Source organism: Anser anser (assembly GCF_964211835.1).
Source record: "Anser anser genome assembly, chromosome: 2".
NCBI classification, from domain to species: Eukaryota; Metazoa; Chordata; class Aves; order Anseriformes; family Anatidae; genus Anser; species Anser anser.
The window spans coordinates 45,237,519-45,255,774 of record NC_139721.1 but is presented as its reverse complement, the minus strand read 5'-3'; the positions used below and the strand labels follow the sequence as shown (position 1 = coordinate 45,255,774).

At 40.0% G+C, this 18,256-nt stretch overlaps 1 long non-coding RNA gene across 1 annotated transcript; it reads left to right on the top strand.

The window, feature by feature from the left end:
- The first annotated feature begins 6,595 nt into the window (after window positions 1-6,595).
- On the top strand, window positions 6,596-17,726 carry LOC310893934. Its single transcript, XR_014579417.1, has 3 exons — window positions 6,596-8,138; window positions 14,511-14,626; window positions 16,138-17,726. It is a non-coding gene; the product is annotated as an uncharacterized lncRNA (long non-coding RNA).
- The last annotated feature ends 530 nt before the right edge of the window (window positions 17,727-18,256 follow it).

Below are 18,256 nucleotides of genomic sequence, written 5' to 3'. Positions count from 1 at the left end.
CAGGGGAACTGCTGCTGTGTGCCTGGAGCACCTCCTGCCCTCCTGCTGCACTGACCTGGGGGTCTGCAGGGCTGGCTCTCACCCCTCTCTCTCCCAGCTGCTGTTGCATAGAAGGTTTTTTTGTTTGTTTGTTTGTGGATATTTTTTGTTGTTGTTTTGTTTTGTTTTGTTTTCTCTTCCTTAAATCTGCTCTCCCAGAGGCCCAACCAGCATCATTCCCTGGCTTGGCTCTGTGCAGCAGCGGGTCCCTTTTGGAGCTGGCTGGAGCTGGCTCTGATCTGACATGGGGCAGCTGCTGGGCTCTGCTCACAGAGGCCCTCCCTGCAGCCCCCCGCTACCAAACCCCTGCCATGTAAACACAATACAAGACTATCCTTTACTCTTGTGTTTATTTTGGACTCTTTACTGTATTCTGGTCTTTGAAAAGGATTCTTCAGTATATGACAACGTGTGTGAGCCCTGTACCAGCTTTGTTTGATCTGTTTATGCAATTTTGTGTCCTCAAAGCTGTCAGATGGAAAAATACATCAAAGAATTAAAAAAAAAATCATTTCCTTCTAACATTAAATTAAAATTTTATTACAATAAAGAAAATAGTATTATTCTTGTAGTTATTAGTAATTAATGATCGCTATATATAAGCAGAAATCTTACTAGTTATTAGTTCTCATTGTCTACCTTTCCTCCTGTTTTTCACTATTTAGCTTTTGAATATTCTTCTTCTGCTTGTTTCTCAATAAAAAATAAATAAAATAAAAAATAATATAAAAAGCTGTATATGCAATCTCACATGTCCCAACAGAATAGTTATGCTTGACCTATGTGAACTATGTGAAAGCACATATTCACCATTTCTGCGAAAGGAACGTTCAGTGAAGAAAGAAAAAGAAAGCTTCCTTTGATGAACATACCATTTCTGGGTTTTCTTAGGACAGTTGCTCAAGTTACATATGGCAATGAATCTGCTCTCCTGGTCATTAAACAATCTGTCAATCTTGGTCAACAAATTTTACACCAAAATTACTGATTCCAGTGGTGCCCTGTCCGCATCCCAGTTCCATACTGGAGTCACATATTTGCCCTGCCTGTGATTCTTTTTTTTCATTGAAAGGAAATGTTGGTTTTCAAAAGGGTCAGAAACTACCACTTGGGCCTTTGAAAACACCTGGTTGTAAGGAGGATTCCAAGGTGTGATCAGTATGCTTAAGAGGTAACTATGGGTAGTGCTCAGGTGATATTTCTGGTAAAAATCATCAGTTTGAACACTGTATATACTGTATCAAAGAGAAGTAATCTGAATAATGCTTGTAAAATTGAGTTTGTTTAAGATTTTGTTGTTAAAATTGAAAATCAATCCACAGGTCAGCGATCTGTAAATTTCAATAAAACTTGCTCTGAAGTAACAAAAAGGCACAGAACTTTAGGACTGAAATAATTTAACTTAAAATTCTGTTTGCATCACCGCATCACTGTAATTGTTAATAATTCCAAATCTGTCTCTCCTGAAGCACATTTCTGAATGAGGCTAACATCCTCATTATTTCTTACTCTTTTTGATACCATGTCTTGGCTATGGGAGAGGTGACTGGATTCCAAGAAATTATTTAAATGGAGGTGAAATATATAAAGCAATCTTGTCTGGATAATCACCTGTTTTTTATGTTTGTTTTTCTGTTTTGTTTTGGTTTTGTTTGTTTGTTTGTTTTTTCCAGTTCACTGTACATAATCTAACTTGGGCTTCCCGAGTTTATCAAGCCATTTGGAATTAAAATTTCAGAATAAAAATAACTTCTCAAAATCAGAGGTAATTCTGATGGAGTTCTGACCCTATCAATAAATATCCAAAGGGTGAGAGGTGTTTCATTACATTACTAGATTTTATGCATTTCTTTTCATAACATTAATGATCTATACATACTTAACATAGCTAGTTTAATAGAAAATAAAAGTGGATGGGTTATTCTGGGAAGAAAATGTCAATTCTTCATATTTTGTTTGAAATATTTGTCTGCCTACATTTCCCCGTTATTAAACTTAAGTACATATTGCACTTAAATTAATATTGCACATAATTAACCCTGATTGTTTTTATCCTTTCTGAGAATCATACTGAACTCTCAAAAATATAACTTAACTTTCATGAACACCACAGTTTCACCACTGTTTGTGTACCTACACTATCTATGAATAAAAAAAAGGATTTTTTTTTTCTCCCTGAAAACTGAGTAACAGCACATCAGTTTAATACATATTGGTCCAAGGTAAAATTAGAAAGCACAAAGACTGAGTTAAAAAGGTTGTATTACCCTTCCATTAAATTTAATAGACTGAATTTAACAAATTATTGTCTCTTTTATTGGCAATAGACTGTCTTGTTTAGATTTAAATTGGAATGTAGAGATTGTATTATACCTTTAACTACTAAAACCCACCAAGTCTGGTGTCCGTAACTAATGAATAGCTCTGAAAAATTGGTGAGAAATTGCCAGGTAACTGTAGAATGATTAAAAATAGAAAACATAAAAAAAAAAAAAAAGACTCTGAAAGTTCATGGTATCTAAATACTGAAAGTAGTTAAAGAAGTGACTTGTACATGGATCATTAGGTCACGCTATTGGATGAAGGTGTAACAAAATCTAGTGGTTGGAAGCTAAATGGGGCAATTTAAAATACATATTTTTAACAATGTCAGGAAACTGATAAATGATAAAGAGCTTCCTACCTGTCAAGAGTTGTGGTGGATTCACCACCAGCACAAATGTATAAGTCATAACTGACAGAACATTTCATTAGATCTTATCTATTTCAAAAACTACAAATGAAGAGGCAGGGGTGTCATGGGAAAAGCAGTCTCAACTGGGGGAAATTTTACTTGATTTAATACACTGCCAATTTACACCATCTTCAGATTCACATATTGGGGGGGGGGGGTGGGGAGGACACATAGCTAGGCAAACAAATATGGAAGTAACCCACTTTCCTTCCTTTTTCCTTACAGCAAAAAATCTTTGGTCTCTCCTTAATCTCAAATTACTTTTATTTTTTTATTACTATTTTTGTTATTGTTATGCTCAGACCCTCCCTATTCCTTCCATGCTTATTGCTCCGATGAGGTTCACCCATGGCCACAGTCCCTCAGGGATGCCCCTCACCCCAGGCTGCAGTCCCTCGGGGTTGTCCATACTCTAGCATGGGTCACCTCCTGGCCCCGAAAATGTCTCCTTCCCTGTGGCTCACTCCCTGATTGTCTTCCCACGTGTCTCCTGCTCCCTTGTAGCTGCTTTTTTCTTACATTTCAGCAGAGACACCAAGTACTTCTTCGACATGGAAGTTTTGGTGGGTAATCGCTCACACCAATTTCAGTGCTGGATGGACCCAGCTGTTGCCTGACCAGGGCAACTCATGGCCTACTCCAGTGCAGGACACACTGCAGCCCCCTGCTACCAAAATGCAGTGAGTTGTGTTCAGTTCATCAGGTATGTGATTAGCTTTTATTTTTCATAGATAGAGTAGCTTAGGACCGTAGGCTTTGTAAGAAAACCCTTGCCCCCCTGTGCCTAGAGCAAGGCAGTCAGGGCAGATGACATCTTTAGAGCTCTCAAACAGCCCACATTATGTGACTTATGCTGCCAAATGCTTTCTGGTACCAGAGAATAAAGTCCTGTTTGGAAACACCAGGTTTTTATGATCTTAGGAGAATTATTTTCAGCTACTTTGTCAGCATGTTCTATAATGACAAGAAAGCATATCCCATTATATATGTTATGTATATATTTATATATATATATATAAAGCTTATTTTCTCTAAAATTGAAAGATACGTTTCCATTGACTTCAAACATTCCCTACTTGGCTTGATTTCAGGAATGTGCTAATTCAGAAACTCTTCACTCAATCTCAGTCTTTAAATACTCACTGATAAAGGCACCCACTTAAAATAAGTTCCTATTTCAGCAGGGTAGTTATGCCAGTATGTAAACATAAACACATGCATTTAAGTGGCTCATTTTTCTCAAAAACACAGTTGACCTTCTAAATTTCTAACTACAAAGTAGAAATTACATTCTCTAAGTTTCTGAAATAAACTCTTTTTTGAAACTCAGATGCTACACTTCTGCAATCAACACTGCCATTGAGTACCAGTAGGTGTCAAGATTTGCCCTTGAAACATAACCTTCTATCAGGTGCTAACTAACAGAAGTACAAGAACACTCTGAACACGGGAGAAAGAAACCTACTGGTGACATTTGTTACTGATGATGTGGGAACCTGATAGATGATTTAATTTGAGAGTGCAAATTCAATTCCTGACCCACATGTCACTACACAGAAGGTTTATGTAATTATCATTAGTGTGTTGTTATTTATCCATGTGTAGATCCTGCTGACTTTTTATTACTCGCTGCTAATGTTGTCATTAAAAATGCATGCCAATTAACATAATTTCAAATGGAGATGAAAAAAATCTGATTTTGCTTTACATTTCTTTTTTTTTTTTTTCCCCCCCCCCGGTATTTGTGAAACAACAGTCTAGATAGACAATGGCTAGAGAGATAGTAACCAAGTCTGGTAATTATCTTACCTCTGTAGGTAAAGATGGCAAGCTCGTTTCATATGCTGTCACCACTACTTCACCAGTCAGTTCTTTTTTTTTTTCCTTTTTTTTTTTTTTTTGAAAAACAAACCCCAGCACAGATGGCATATCCTGTTGCAGCATTGCTGTTTCAGGCCCTTCATGAATCACTTGAGTAGGTAATAGAGCATCTGTCAATTTTATTATACTGGATTTATTGAAACCAGGGAATTAGTAAAATATAAGTATGCATTAGTCTCTATTTGACACTTTATTGTAAGTACTCATGTATCCAAGATGGCAAATTCAGATGTGTTTCCTAAAACTTTATATACACCTATTTTTTCCTATTTCACTTGACTGAAAAGACTTAATGCTCACAATTTTATGAGTCTCTGTTTCTTATGATAGGTAAAAGCTTTGACATTTCTTTTTAGATCAACTTTTCAGAACCTTATACAGAGCACAGTTTTCATGTAAGCTTTGAGATGAAAATGGCAAGTCAGGAGTGATCTTAGCAGGGAGCTGACCCTGTACCACCAATTTTAGCACTAGAAAACTCTCACTCTGCCCAGGAGAAACCCATTCCCTGGAACTGCTGCTGCCTGTCTTGTTCTGTGAGGCAGGCCCAGTCCCAAGGGCTCCCAGATGTCTGAAGGAATTAAGGACCAAATGTCAGAAATGTTGAAATGAACTGGTTGGTGATTGGGTCCCCAAGGCAAGTCAGTAGGTTGTTCAAATCTCTGTTTCTTGCTAAACGACCATATCTATAAACAGCTATTTCAGTAAAAACATTCACTCACACTTAGTGTGTATAGCACCTTTTCTTAATACTATCTTCTCTTTTTTTGCCTTCTTTTTTTGAGCAGAAGGGAAAACAGATCAAGCAAGGTCACATTTTATTTTTTTTCCCAAAACTCACACTCTTGGTTAATTAACAATAATATAAATATATTAACAATATAATATAAATATATATTAATTAATATAATAAATTAACAATAATATAAATAAAATTTAGGAATAAATGTGTTGACACTGTTTTCTTTGACTCTTTTATTTGTTTGTATACTTACACACTGTAGGTAGTAAGTTTGCAATTACTGATTTGAAGAGAATAAAACAATGAACTTTCCTAATTTTGAGATGTACACCTTGTAGAAGGTACTCTGTCAGATCCAACAAACATCATTCCACCAAAATCTAATGTTTTATCTGGCCAGTTTGATCTCGTAAAACCCATTTCTGATATTGCCATCCGGTGAAATATCAGTCACCTTAAAGCTTTGCATTCCTTTGGTAGCATTTTTATTGCAAATAAATTATAAACTTCTTGGAAGTTATATCATAAGCATTTCAGTCTTTATTTTTTTCTAATTATTATTTCTTTTAAGTGTCCCTTTCACCAGTCACATCTGAAGAACCTTTCAGTGTTTTCATTTTCTTTCCTGATTTCAGTGGTGAAGCTGTCCCAGAACTGAAGCTAACTGATTGGGAGCAAGATACTGAAACATAACCTCAGCCATATGGAGCGCAAGTGAAACATGATATTGATGGAGATCATCTGAGTAACTGGGAAAAGGAAATGCTGCCACGGTGAATATTTTTTGCTTGTTTGTATGCATGTTAAGCTATTGAATGACTTTATAGGGAAGATTTGTCATGTATTTCAATACATTTCAATACAAAAAGATTTCCAGTGTTGAAAATGAGCTTTTACAAATGTCATTGGAAAAAAGAAAATTCTTCTCATTAAGTGGATTCATAACAAGTATCTTCTCTAAGTGGAAGTTCCTGTACTTATAAAGGATGTGTATTAGCTGTAGACCTATAATGCTGACTGAAGCACAGTGACATTAGCCAAAGATGTATAACATCCTGTAGTGTATTATCTGATAGTAAATGTTGTAGTTCTTCTGATAGCAACACAGTCAGGGCTTTAAATCATTACTCTCCTCAGTATGAGGAAAGCTGATGCAATGATGAAGATGATATGGAAAATGTTCCATTACTGTGGTAGAAGAAGACCAGAAGACATTAGTGTGTGGCTGGCATGTTCACACTGGAATGTTTAGGGGAAAAGAGTGGTTGTCTGCCAGCCAGAATTTAAGGACAGGAGTTAGAAGTTGATCAGGAGAAAGGACTGAAATGAGGTGCCCTGTGCAGACCAGTGAACCTTTGGAAATGTTTCAGACTGGGAGGTGGAAGGAGCAAGGGATGGGATTTGCAGCTACATAAAAAAAATAATTAGGATTTAACATATTTGTCCTCTAGAAATGTTTATAAATTCTTTGCCTGTGAAGGACCACCTGTTTCTTCCTATCTGGGACAGCAGCACCAGTATATAGGCTGTGCCTAGAAGAAAACATTCCTACCAAAAGTTCAATCAGTTTTAATGTTATTTTTATACTGCTTTTGATGAGGAGAACTAAATCACTTCAAAAAAAACTCATACCGATTACAATTTAATTGGACATATTTATTTTGGAATGCAAAGCATTTATCAGAAGTGGAACAACTGATATGTATGTACTGTGATCAATCAAATGCTAATTATAACTGCAGTAGCTTCCTATTTCAGAGGTCAAATACTAGAAAAAAAACTCGGTAGCTTTTATGAAATATATTCACTGATAGAGAAGTCTGGGATTTTTGGTGGTTTGTCTTGAGATTTGTTTTAATTCCCAGCTTTAAATAAAGATCAGATACAGCAGCTTCATAAGAGAGCTCTATGGGAGTAGGTTTATGTGTTAATTTACAAAATTATCCATGAATAATTTAGGACAAACATTAGATTAGGAGAAGTGGAGCTTTATCTTCTAATAATAAAATTAAAGAAAAATTAAGAAACAGGTAAGTTTATTTCTTGACTCAGCGAAGCAATTTTCATGTGACGGATTAGTCCTATTTAATCAGAACAGTGAGCAGCAGCTGGATAAATCCTAGCTAGAAGAATATTAGGTCATTTGTTAGCCCTTCAGCCAATTACAGCTGCAGCTGCTCTATGGTATTTTTTTTTTTTTCTCATCATTGAGCTTCTTTTTTTTTTTTTTCTTCCTTGAAAATACTAGCTGATGAGCCCTCAATAGATAAAAATGTAGGGCACAGAGATCTTGCAGCATCAGGGTGCTGATGGATAAAAACATGGTCCTTCCCATCACCAGTGCAGTGTCAGCGAAACCTGTTCATGGAACTGGAGAGCCGCTACTCTTAGTTCTTAATTCTTAGTTCTTCGATCTGAGGATTTATTTATTTATTTATTTTTACCATTCGTACTGGCATTATAATGGTCATGTAGCTATTGTTGGTAGCTGCAGCACTAGTTTCTCCTCCCGGGCTGCCCCGCCTTGGCTGGCCGTGTTTTGTGCCCTGTCCTCCTGCCCTTCCTGCAGCTCACAGGGAGCTGCTGGTGCTAGTGCAAGAGCAGACCATTGCTGAGCCTCTGTGGCAGCAGCTGAAGTTTATGGGATATTTAGGTGGCAAATTATACCTTACGCTTTATTGACTAGTTCTGTCTAGTACAGCGCCTTTGTGCTACAATACGTCCCCTGGGTTACTCCGCAAGGTAATAATTGTATGTGCTCTATCTTGTACATGTTAATTTTAAATTATGTTTACACAGTGTACGAACGTGAATCAGTTGAAGCTTGACATTCCTATTTCAGGGTAGGAATAGCTAGTCAATATGAACTGATATTATTGATTGGGCTGTTTGCATGTCTGTTACGCAAACCGTACAGGTAATGAACATCAATATCCAGGAGGCTGCTCAAATGTTTTACAGTCAGAAGCATGGAGAGTTCACTGAATGTGGAAGGCAGTCTTCCATGCTGGAAGGCAGCTGCCAATATTTTGGTACAATAGAGTCATCTGTAATCTAAAGTATATATAAAAAAATGAAATGTGAAATACTCTGTCTTAACAGGAAAACATGAACATATGCTTAACGTTACACTTCTGACATGCGGTGTCTCACACTCCAAAGTGGCATTTTCTTCTTTTTCTTTTTCTTTTTTTTTTTTTTCGTACATTGGATGCAGAGCTGGTGTTACACTTATGGGATTTATTTCAAGGCAGAAGCAAAGGCATGGTGGAGTGTCTGTTCTGGCTGTACTGCAGCTGTCTTGCACTGCCACCTCCTCTGACTCCAGTGGATGTTTTCCTGTCCTCAGTGGTCTGAGGTCCCAAGCGGTTGCTCCAGTTCTTGCCTTTAAAACTTGGTGTGAACAGGTATATGCTCCAAGGAAATAATTAGGATTGGACAGCAATTAGGAATGGATAATATGTCATTATTCTAAATCAGGATTACTAAGCATTTACTTCACCTTAATTATAGTATTTGTAAAAGAAGAGACCAAATGTGTGGCTAATAGGAGAAAATTAAGACTAATCATAAGCCAATTGTTAGCTTTGTAAACATGGCCTCTGAAGAAGACGTGGGGCACTGCTGGACTGCCTGGGAGCTTAGCAGGGATGGAGCTGTGACTCTGAAAGCTGTCACAGGGCGCCGTGCTCGCCGAGGCATGGCGTACCAGCATTAGTTGGTGCTTTCTTACTAGTGGCAGACAGACTGCTGACGGGTGATTGCAGTGCAGGCACCAAGTCTGTTGTTTGCAACGAGTAAAGCCCTCTGTTTTCCTTCTCTTTTTCCCCCAGTCTGTGAAAATGTCTGCACATGCCCCGAGCAGACATGAGCTTTCTTCACTGATGCCATTTTACTGGAAGCTACATAGCCGTGTCAATGTCTTGCCAACCCAAAGCAACAAAAAAATCTGCTTCTCAGCAATGCCTGTTAGCTTGGGCCCACCATTTGCAAACCAGCATTTGCAAGCATGTCTAGCTTTCATTCTGAGCTTGCTTGCTTCTAGCCAATTCCAAATACAGGCAGAATAAGGTAATGACAGAACATAAAAAGCCATGTAGACATAACCAATGATTTCCTCATGTTGTTTTTTGTTTGTTTGTTTGTTTAAAAAACAACAACAACAACAAACCCATGATGTTCTTTTAACACATCAAATTCAGAGTGAGTGATTAAGTTAAAATCAAGCAAATGGATGAGTTGGCTCCCCCTGTTCACAACAGGAGTCCTCCCAGAAAGGCTGCTTGATTAGGGAACCTCGTACAAAATCCGTCATCCTCAGGCTATGGTTTTTCTGAATCTAAGATGGCAGTTTATGTTCTTGTGATGAACTTCCCATTGCTTGCAAATAGACAGGCTAATGTGGTTCCAGGGGCAGGATACCAGGAGACCGATTTTTGTTTTCGTGCCAGTATGCAAAGTATAATAATGAAGTGTTATATACACACTAAGCTGCATAGTGGCTGTACCTCTGTATATGCTAGAAAACGGAGCTACCTACTTGGGAGCAAAAAGCTTTTTCCTCCATTCACAAGGTGAGGAAACCCTGCGCCTGTGTAACATAGCTGGGGGTGCTGATGTAAAATAACCAGCATTTATTCTTGTCTTCCTTTAAATAAATTAAGTTAGAAATTCAGAATGGTGGTGTGAATATCTGAATTCATAGACACAAATGCTAATATTGTTCCACGTTGCCTAACTTGGTTATTAATCTTTTTTGGAAGATTAAGGAAAAAGCATTTTGATTTTTATACAATGTGCTATGATGAACCTGAAGAATACCAAAGACATTTTGAATTCTCCCTTGACACAACTTCATCTAAATGAATCCTAGAGTTTTTATATTTAAAATCTGAACTCTGCTTTCTTTTCTACTTTCAAGCTGTCTCATGAATACAGTTAATTTGTCCTACCCTGTGAGTTTCTCGAAAGATTGTATTGTAGAATTATTAAATATAAATATGTTTGCCTTATCAGGCTTATCAAAATAGTGCAGGAGGAGGTTTTGATCTTTCCTGAAGAATAAGGAATTGCTGTTTGGAAGTTGAATAATTTTCTCAAGTTTAGGGATAAGTTTATTGGTTTTAGAGTGAGGTGGTATTTTAGTTAGTTAGCCACTGTTGTAGTGATTAGTTACTCTATACCAAACATATTTGCTTGTTTAGCACAGCTTAACTCTTTTTATCTGTATGTTAAAATAGTTTCTTCTCAAGTCCCCCCTCGCTACAAGAAGGACATGGAGGTGCTCGAGAGAGTCCAGAGAAGGTCGACGAAGCTGGTGAGGGGTCTGGAGAACAAGTCTTACAAGGAGCGGCTGAGGGAGCTGGGATTGTTCAGTCTGGAAAGAGGAGGCTCAGGGGTGACCTTATCGCTCTCTATAGGTACATTAAAGGAGGCTGTAGCGAGGTGGGGGTTGGTCTATTTTCCCACATGCCTGCTGACAGGACAAGGGGGAATGGGCTAAAGTTGCACCAGGGGAGGTTTAGGTGGGATATTAGCAAAAACTTCTTTACTGAAAGGGTTGTTAGGCATTGGAATGGGCTGTCCAGGGAAATGATTGAGTCACCATCCCTGAAGGTCTTTAAAAGACGTTTAGATGTAGAGCTTAGTGATATGGTTTAGTGAAGGACTTGTTAGTGTTAGGTCAGAGGTTGGACTAGATGATCTTGGAGGTTTCTTCCAGCCTAGATGATTCTGTGATTCTGTGATTCTGTGAAGTCACTGCACTTGAAAGGTGTTGGCTGCTTCAGCAAAATGCTCCCTACAGGCTTGATGTCCATGTTCCCTATTACCTGCAGGATCATCTCATCAGAAGACCCACAGTGGTTACAATAGTCTGGGGTGATTTCTTTTTCCAATACTTTACCAGACATTTCATTAGAAAACAGTACTAAGCTTTGAGCCACGTCTTTCTCAAAACATCAAAACCAAAATGAAGTTGCTAGCAATATTTTTAACACTTCTTCTTTTTTCCTTTCTTTTGGTGACTTGAATGTGCTGGTGACAATTCCAAAATACTATATTTGTGCATTTCAAGCAATTCTGCACTTATGCAGTGTGACTTTGCCCAAGAATGTAAAAACAGATAAAAGGTGGCTTATGGCCTTTTGTGTAAAAATCTGGCATTTAGCAGGTTAAATTGAGTTTTGTATGCATCTGTTCCTTCACTGGACTGACAGAAAGGAATATTCTACAAGGTCCATAACTTGGGTAATAATCGCTTTGAGAAAGAGATCATAAGCTACGCAGTCTTACTATATATAAATTCACAGCTATGAGGAACCTCTTGTTTTTAATAATTGGGTTACAAAAAAAAGAGGTTAAGGGTTGCTAGATGTATACCAATCAATTCTCTCATACTTTGCATGAGATTCAGATCAGTAGTTCTATAACTACTTTTTGAAAAGGGCAAAAATGTATATCCACCAGTTCTGCTGCTTGGATGTTCAGGGAAGATGAGGATATATGTATATATATATACTGTCTTTGAACTGGCAGTTCCCCAAGAGTCGGCACTTGGAGCTGTGAATAGATGAAACAGTCTCAGATTTTGTGTGGTGTATTTGTGTGCTTAACTCATCTCTGTCATGTTTATCTCATGCAGATTGCACTGAAAGCAGTTGCTGCTCACGTATATGTTCCTTTTTTCCACCATTATGTATGCAATGTGTGCATGTGCTGAGTTTTGGAGAACAGGTGGGAATGACACAGCCATGTGTTACAAGTATATTCATAGATTTTGAAGCCAAGAGGGAGAACTACAAGAGTCTAATCTAGCCTCTTATATAATGCTTTTCTGTATATGCCTACAACATCCCATTTGGTTGATAACAACCCATTTTGACTTGAACATTTTTTTCCTTAGCTATGTTAATCAGCAGTCCTCAACACTGAGGAACCGACCTTGTTTCTCCTGAGATAATAAACTGGTTGAAGCGGGGGAGGAGGGGGGATGAATTTTTTTAAGTTGTCCACCGCATCAGTTGCTGCATTCCTCTCCAGGCCCAAGCAGTCTGTCACTGAACACTTGCTCCTTGTAGTCTGCATAGCTGTAGGTCTTTCCTTCAAATTTCTTGCCATTTTGTTTTCATTTTCTTCAGCACTCTAGTAACAGGCTTCCTACATTTCACTTACTGCCACATTTTCTTTTACCCTCTGAGCTGATGATCCAGTCTTTGTTCCTCTAAAGATTTTGCTTCTGCTTCAAATTTTCAGCTGCAACTCTGTTTCCTTTCCCTCTGTTCTTTGTGTCCAACCTCTGTTCCTGCCCCCCCACCCCAGCCTTAGTTTTATACATCAAAGGAGGAAAAAAATGTCTTCTGTATCTGTGTTTCTTTAAATAGTCCATATCTTTGGCCATTTTCATGTGCCTTCCTCTTTCAGTGATGTAGCTTAGTCAGTGTTTTCTTGCAGTTATGTCTAATTCCTCTTTTTGTAATGACTTTCCTTGCATTTGCAGATAAGCGTTTTAGGATGCACCCCTGCAGAGCACTTTCAGTTAATTGCCTTCCCAGGGAACTCTTCCTCCTGCAGATCTGGCTGGGCCGACTGCCCCACCTGGCTGCATCGTCTCTCCTTCTCTCCTGCTTTCTGCTTTCCTTCATCTGCTGATAGATTCGATGCCCATTGTCACCCCACGTGCTAAAAAGGAGTTTACCCTGGCAGCTGGCCTCTTCCCCGAGCTCTCCTGCAGTTCCAGTCCTACTTCGTTTCACTGCATGGTGTTGCATGATCAGTATTTTGAAAGAAATTTCTTCACTCTTGATTTGTCTTTTCTTTCTTTCTCTCTGCTCATGCAGATGGAGAGGCAGGCCTGTCAGCACCATGAGATGATAAACTCATTGCTTTGTTACTGGTTGTGGAGAGCTAAAAACAGATGCAAAACATTTTTCCTAGAAGACACTCAAAATAAGCAGTAATGTGTGTCATTACAAAAATTACTGGTGATGGCACTTTCTTGCCTCCTAAGCAACACGGAGCATGAGACTTGTCAGAGAGTTGTTTCTTTACTAGGAGGAATGAAGAACATATTCCGCACCCTGGATGCGTTTGTGTTTCAGGGACGGAAGAGCATCCTGAAACCTTCCTGGTATGAGGGTGCTGGGGCCAGCCACTAGAAGGCAACGTGATCACACAAACAGCCAAATGTTACACTCCCTCGGAACTAGTTAAGCTGAAGCCTGCACTTCTGCTCAATGAAATCGCTTTTTGTCACTCATATCTGTAGGGGTTCTATTAAAAACATGGAGTTTACTACTGCAGTGGTTGTGGCACCATGATGTTTGAGAGGCAGAGCATGAGAAAAGGCTGCGGCCACTGCTAGCATTCAGGCATTTCTGTGTTGTGCTTCAACAGCATTTACTGTATTTGTCAGCTGTGTTTGCAAACTGGGCTGATAGCAATTTATTGGAAAATAGTTAAATGCAAATAATAGTCTCTTGATAAGCGCTACCGGTTTCTTAGACCTGAAGCTCCATATGACTGTGTGAAGGGGATTTGCTCTGCCAGCTTGCTTCTGTGGACGATTAGTAACAAACAACTTGTCTCTGTCAGGAATTTAATGCTGCCAAAGCACAGTTAATATATCCATATGTCTGGGTGGATACATGACTACAAAATAGATGCAGTGCTCCTGTTTCACCTTTTCCCTTTCATCTCTCTTGTAGCTGAAAGACCCAACAGATGGTCCTTTCTGTGTTTGTGTGTTAAAACTGGCATAAAGCTGCCTCTAAGTTTTTTCTGCCTTTTAATTCTCAAGAAAACATCTAAATGGAGGAAGTTTGCTCTGTGGATCAAAAGAACGGAGCCCAATTAGCATGGCTTTCTGCTCTCGGAGTGCCGCCTCAAACTAAGTATCATACGTCTTTTAAATGGACCTTCTTGATCTTTTATCACCTGTTTTTTTCATTTGTTTGCTTGTTTTATTTGTTTTTTTTCCTAGCATTCACCTTGAATTCCACTCTTGTTGCTGTAATTATTTTGTTCTTACTCTGGCTTTTGTCTTACACGTGAATAACAAGCACCTTTGCATTTATTCCTTTTTACTTGCTCGTATTTTTTGTGCAACCTCTTCAGGCACCTGCCACCAGCTGAAGGCTGGAAGAGCAGCCACCACGTCGCTCCCAGCATGTCTTGCTCAACTGTGTGCAGGGGAGGGAAAGAAATCAGAGGGGGAAGAATTATGGCAGCAGGTAAGCGATACCCCAACCCCGGTAATCCTCCTGCTTTTGGTAAGTTTGCGGATCCAGACAAGTGTATTTAGTGCAGAATCTAATAAGGCACCAATATTTAATTAAACCTGATAGGAAGGGGAATGATAAAATAATCGTTTCCAGCTTTGAGAGTAGAACCTCACCTGTTACATCCAGGACACACAGTTCCCTTGTCTTTGCTGACTGTACCTAACAAAAATCTGGCTTTTGCACAGTTTCAGCCTCTGGAGGACAAAAAGCCCTGTCCTACACTATGCCTTTGGCTCCTCAGAAATGACTCATTACTGTTCTGCACTATTTCAAAGTGCTCTACAAGGGACAGGCAGTTGGATGTTGTGCCGTAGTCATTTTTTCTCATTACCATTGTGCCTTTGTGTCTGGGGTTTCTGTGTGCATGTGACAAGAACCATCCATAAATCGGAAATCTAATTAGGGAGATTTCTACGTCTCCTGGCTCAGCAGCATGCTCTGGAGAGAGGGACAGGGCAAATCTTCCCAGCCAAAGGACAAAGTGGTGCTGGCACCCCTCTGCTAATCCCTGTGGCCAGGGTGGGCAGGGAAGGCAGGGTTACCTGTGCACCCACCGCCCAGCTGGGAGCCAGCTCAGGGCTTTGCTCAAGCAGGTGCAGAACCTGTTGTTTATTTAACAAGGCTGGCGGCAGCTGCTGCTACCGCTCCAGAGCAATCAAAGGATGTGTTGTTCGGTAGGAGGTTGCCAGGTGCCGGCTGTCCTATATGCTGTGACAAGCAGGGCAAAATTTCATGTAAACACCTGCCAGCATCCCAGGCAAACCTGTACTAACGGGCTATTATGTACCTGCCATTAAGCCATTTGTGGGTTTAGCTGACAGCAACATGTGCACACCAGCTATCGCAGCAAGCGCTCGAAGAGATAAGATATGGCCCCGTTTCCTTAACTCCAGCAGATGCAAGGCCAGGATGTTTGAAAAAGACCAACAGCCCCTCCAAACTTCACCCTCTTAAACACACAGCACCCAGTCCGTAGGAGGGCTGACTGGTGCTACTCTTGCTGACATCAGGAGAAAGGCATAAGACAGTCAACACGGTGCAGGCCTGCCAAACACTGCCTAATTTTTCCATGCTGTGTTGTTTTTCTCCCTGGGAATCTGGGTTTTGGATGGGCTATCTGGCCTCCATGTACATGGCAGGCATGCTTGTAGGTTGGGCACATAATTGATTTGCGTATATGATCTCTGTTCTTTTAACTGAGATTGGTACAATCAGTGTTATTAGTCACAAATGCCCCCCTGGAAAGAACAGGTGCTACTAGAGGAAAAATCAGGTCTTTGAAATATTTACAGGCGTATCTTATGATGATTAACACACTTCTGAGAATGTGTATGATGGCTAGTGTTACATTCACTTTATGAGACACCCAGATATTCTGCTGCAGCAGTCCTCTTAGAGTGTAACTCAATGAAAGGGGCCAAAAAGAGTTACAGGCTGTGCCTTCTTTGTGTGATTCACAGCATCACAGAATGATTGAGGTTGAAAGGGACCTCTGGAGGCCATCTGCTCCAACCCCCTGCTCAGGCAGGGCCACCCAGAGCAGGGTGCCCAGGACCACATCCAGGTGGCTTTTGAAGATCTCCAAGGAGGGACACTCAGCCAAAGATCAGAAGAAGTAGTCCCCCAGAGCTCCTCTGCACAGCGTCTGTCACCAACAGCCCTCAAGGGACCACTGACCAGCCAGAAGTAGCTGAAGCACGGCAGCACTCGGTCATTCGTGCTGTAAGCCCGGCAGCAATGCTGGAGGAGTGGGTGGGAGGCCTGGGCACTGGCCTGGCTACTTGCATGCCCCTCAGCTTGCAGTGATGCAACCAATAATAACAGCGTTAATCACACCACAAGGAGGCTCTTCACTTCACTGTCGTGCATTGTGCCTTAAGAGTTTATTTTTCCTGTCTGCTTAAGTATAAATGGGCGGTCAGCTTCATGAAGTTTGAGACAGTCACTGGGAACGACTCTTTCCTGAACTTGCTTTCCATATGCAGTGTATGTTTGCAAGAGCAGTTATTATATATGCATTTTTCTTCCTTATTGAAAGTAAAACCTGCAGTCTCTTGCCCCCTGCAGTTTTTAGTGAATATTGTACATAAATGATTTATTTCTTTCTTTAGAAAGGGCTTTGCTCTGCACGGCATCTGTCATCTTGGGATTTCCCCCTCCCCCTCTTGCAGAAACATAGCTTGAAGCTGTTTGGCTCAGTCTGAGCACAACTCAGTGTCGGCTGTATTAATTCCATCAAGCTTCATGTACTCCTTAACATTCTCTTTCATCTGTCTAGGACCTTCATTAATATGCACCATTTGTGATTAAGGTAGCACTTACAGGACTATCACAGGATAATTTGCAGATTACTACACTTCGGAAATACTGCCCTGTCATTCACCTATGAAATACAACTTTTGACAGATAAAGAATAACAATCAAACACCACATTAATTTCCTTTAAAATAATTTAAAAAGACTTTTTGAATCACTTCTTAGTTTTAATTAAGAAAAGTCATGCTAACGATTCCATTCTGATATATAATCTTTTTCATTTGCTGTGGCAGGGAAATTCCCCCTTGCCAAAGGTACAAGATTTCAACTGAAAGTCAAGGCAGGCAGTATGTAAATTAAAATGGGCCAAAAAAGCTGACCTATAAAAAGTCAATAACTCAGTTGGAGGGTAAGGTTTCTTGCTGGTAGCCCTTCCTAAGGAGAGAAATATCTGTGTCACACTAGTAAGTACAGAGTTGCAAGTGTTAGCAAATGCTGTGAATTGTGATTATTATTTTTATTTTTTTTAAACAAAGTTCAAAGAAGTGTTCTGAAAAAGAGCCCCCGGGTGAATTTCTGTGTAAAGGCCAAGAAAATGCAGTTGCTGGCATGAGATAGAAGACAAAAATAATATGGGTAACAGGACAGAGAAACTTTGGAAGTAGATGGTGTATCAAAGAGAAGAACAACAGAGGTCGATAAGGAAGAAGATTAAAGTAGAATAGGAAAAGCAATCAGAGGAGGTCTCAAGTGAGAGCTGTTGGAGGGTGAACTACATAGCGCAGAGAGGAAAGTCTTTGAATCGTTAAATACACCTCAAAGTGCAGTCATGCCTTTTCTGACGGTCAAAACTGCACCCACTGAAGTGAGTACAAAGGTTTCAACTGATGCAGAACTGATCCTACAAAGACCCTCAGCAGCATCACTGTTGGAAATGGCAAGTGTCACCAGCTGGGGCTCTGCAGATGACAAAGACAAGCTGGAAAATGTTACCGACACAAAGCACGTGCAGCTCAGCTGTGTGTGGCTCCCAGGAATACCCTTTTTTAGGAATGCTTTTACCAGAGGACCTATAGCCAACCACAGGGTGCTGGGACTCCTATGGGGGGATGAGGAGGTATGTGGGGAAGCTCATCACAAACATGTGAAATGCTTTGGTGTACAATCACATCTGGATGTCTTGCAGAGACAGACATCAAAAAGAGTGGGAGGCTTATCAGCACATCAAAGTGGAAGGTGGTGGTAATATGCCTGCACTGAGTTTGGAAGCATGATCACTTGTTTAGTGAGCAGGAGCACAGAGAAACCAAATTTATTTCAGCC